A 3,584-nucleotide genomic window follows, 5' to 3' on the forward strand; every position below is an offset into this window, starting at 1 on the left:
CGCTGTGCCCCCCCCCCCCTTTTTTTTTTTTTTAACGTAGGAGAACCGGGGCCTGCGTGGTGGCTGTTTAAAATGGCGAGGATGTCTGCTGCTTGTGTGGGGTGGCCGTCTGTTCGTGCTTCTGGTCTCCTTTCGTTTTGTACTGCCTTAATTCTTAAAAAAAATACCCAAATGTGAACAGCCCGAGTGCCCCTGTCTGCCCTTTTGCCTCCCAAGTAACCGAACAGGGAGTATTCAGGGCTCCCGAAGTGTATTTTCAAGACAAGGCTGCTGAAATCATACCAATTCTTTAAAAATAATCACACCGGCTATTTAAAAATAGATGCATCGCTGGCGTGTCACAATTTTTAATGAGAGTTTATCGCTACACCTCCTGAGCTCTGCATTTTTTCACTCTTTGTGAAGAGGAAGGTCAGTCCTGGGATGTAAAACTTTCCCCGGCTTAGATTGTGCATTTTAATCCTGGCAGCCAACCCCGCGGTCGTTAGTCATGAACAGAGGTAATAACCGGGGAATGTACCATTATAAAATAATCCGGAGGTATCATGTAGAGAATGGTACGGTCATATTTTATCGCTGTGGTTTATCATACTGCTTAGATTCACCGAGGGATCGTTCTGTTTAATCCATTTTACTAAGCACTGTATAAACCAGACATAAAGACAATGCCTGCCTAGAAAAGCTGCTTCTGTTACTGACTTTGCATTGTCTCGGGTCCAATTTGTCCCCTCTGTATTTAAAGATGCGGGTTTTTAATAAAATAAATGTCTATCAGAATATCTCAATCTTGGGCACACCCTTTATTTAATGTTTCACTGTTTTAGGATGTCGTACAAGGCCTAGCACAGAGATACGGGAGTGCTGCCTTCTGCTGAAAAGATAAGAGACATTGCAGGGGGGAGAAAGATAGAATTCATGCCCTCCGTGGTGGAAGCGTCGTGGAGGAAAATCCGAGCAACAGTTCACTTATTAGGAACACGTCGTGCCGTGTTGCTGACCTTCGGTTAAGCTTTTTTTTTTTTTTGGTCTTTTGGTGTGTCCGTCCCCCGTCCCCCCCCTTTTCTTTACTGAGATCTCAACACTGTTTTGATTTTAGGTCTTGGTAATTCTTTTAACAACCCCTGTTGCTAATTTAACAATCAGGGAACGAGGCGTGCGGGCCCGATCCCACAGCCCTGCCTAGCCCCACCGGCGGAGAGTCCCAGCTGCTGGCCGTGTCACCTTCTTCGTGTCGTGGTTTTCTCGCTTCCCGCGTGGGCTTAATCTGTTCCACCGCGTCCGAAGGCTGCAAGCTAGGCGCAGAGCTGGGTTTCAGACACCGCACGGTTAAGTTTTCGGGGACAGAGGGCTTCTGTTACGCTCCCGCCTCGGAGCAAAAACCTGATCGGTTGCAAAGGCCGGACCCGGACGAAAAGAAATCGTGGGTTTCGGGAGGCATCACGCGGTTCTCGTCCCCCGGCAGTTTGGCTACAGGATTTTTAACTGGCGGCCTTTGTTCTGTAAATACCCGCTCCGCGGGTCGGTGCCGGTGCTACTGGGGTTTACAGATCATTTGCTAGACTCTTGCTAGGACGGCGGTAGGAATGGACTGGCTGTTTCCAGAGGGAATGAAGGAGTTTGCAGATCGTGCTCTGAAGTGTAGCTGTCACTATACTAACATCCCCTAAAATAATTTTTCGTTTATGAGTTTATGATAGCTTTTTTTCTTTCTTTTTTTTTTTTTTCCCCCAGCCTTAACTTTCGCACACTGTTTCTACAGAGCTCACATCTGCTTATGTCGTCTTTGGAGCGTGGTACAGTGAATTGGGGATTGAAATGAAGTCGTAGGGCTTCTTGTTTGTTAATGTAGGTGCTTAAAGTTAGGCTATTTAAAGCCATAGTTAGGCCTTTATTGAAAGGTGGCCTGTTTTCTCCTAAGGCTTCAGTACCCAGCACCGTGGAGGGAGACCAACAGGAATAGTGAGTGCTTAGCAAGTGGGAGAATACTTTTATTTGTATAAAAAATGGAACTAGGAGCCTAAGTGTAGTGTTTGTCTTGCAATATGTGGGACTAACTCCGTGTTTTTCTATTTGAGAGCCCACTCACTTTCTTCTAATAGTGCATATTCTACCCAGAGTAAGGCTGGAAATGGCAATAAAGTTTCAAATGAATAATAAGTTTCATGGCACATTGGTGATTAGATAACACGGGTCGTTAAAACAGTTAATGGGTCGTTAGTAAAATTGTTTATTTGAAACATGACTGAAAGCAGAATATTTCGGGGTACTTGATAATTCACTTTAAAACCCTTTCACTCCGCCTTTGGAAGGAATATTTGCAAAGCTCCTGGCTTGTATCTCCTGCGTGGGAATACTCGCTTGCTGAGAAATCAGCGAGCACGCCGGTGGGAGCCCGCTAACACCTTTGTCCGTCGGTCTTGCTGTCCTCAGGTCCTGCTCGGGCTCCAACTGTCAGCAACTGCTGACAGCGGGGAGCTGCCACGCGTGTCCCCTTTCGTCTCCCCACGGCCGCGCAAGGCAGGCAGGGGTGCCGGTGAGCTTTGGGAGTGGGTCTGTGCCGCTCGGGCAGGGAAACGGGCAGCGCTCCTCCCCTGGGGAGGGACAGGCAGCTCCCAGCCCTGCCACTGATGCACACGCACACGCGTGGGAGAACTGGGTCGGTGTCCATCTCTTCTGGCAGGGCTGAAGGGAGAATAGAAAATAAACCTGGCTGCCGCACAGGCGGACATCCAGCAGTAATTCTCGTAGGGCCTCATGGTCTTCCCGCGTAAGTCAATACAAGTTTTGTCTTGCACCTCATTAAAGGAGTATAGTCGGGCCTTCTCATCACCTCCATATTACGCGTGGGAGAACTGGGTCGGTGTCCATCTCTTCTGGCAGGGCTGAAGGGAGAATAGAAAATAAACCTGGCTGCCGCACAGGCGGACATCCAGCAGTAATTCTCGTAGGGCCTCATGGTCTTCCCGCGTAAGTCAATACAAGTTTTGTCTTGCACCTCATTAAAGGAGTATAGTCGGGCCTTCTCATCACCTCCATATTTTTTTTTTTTCTTCTGGAAAGTCTTATTAATGGTAATAAACATGGACACAAAGTAGGCAATAAAAAAAAAAAAGAAACAAACCACAAACAAACCCACAAAACCCCAAAACAAAAAAACCACCCACCAAAACAGTAAAAAACCGAATTAAAAAAAACAAAACAACAAAACCAACCAACAAACAAACCAAAAACAACATACAAGCAAAAATATTGATATCTTGTTTTGTGAAGTCTGTGCTGTAAAAAGTGTTAATTAAAAATAGATTCTTTATAATTAAGGAAAAATAATAGCTATCGCACTCTTGTTACCTAAAATGCCTACTTCTTAAACTGTTAAGGTCGTATTTTAAAGGTTCCGTACGTCTGTAATAGCGGGTCACTAAGAGATCTTTAACATGTACGATTTCAGCTGATATTTTAACTACTAAAATAACAACTAGGTGATCGGGATTTTTAGAAAAATATCATGTGTTGCCTTTTAAGCACGGGGACATTGGTTTCCCCCCCGACTTATTTTTTTGCCGCCGACTATGTATTCTTCAGCA

Source organism: Charadrius vociferus, unplaced genomic scaffold, assembly GCF_000708025.1.
Source record: "Charadrius vociferus isolate BGI_N301 unplaced genomic scaffold, ASM70802v2 scaffold90, whole genome shotgun sequence".
Lineage (NCBI taxonomy): Eukaryota > Metazoa > Chordata > Aves > Charadriiformes > Charadriidae > Charadrius > Charadrius vociferus.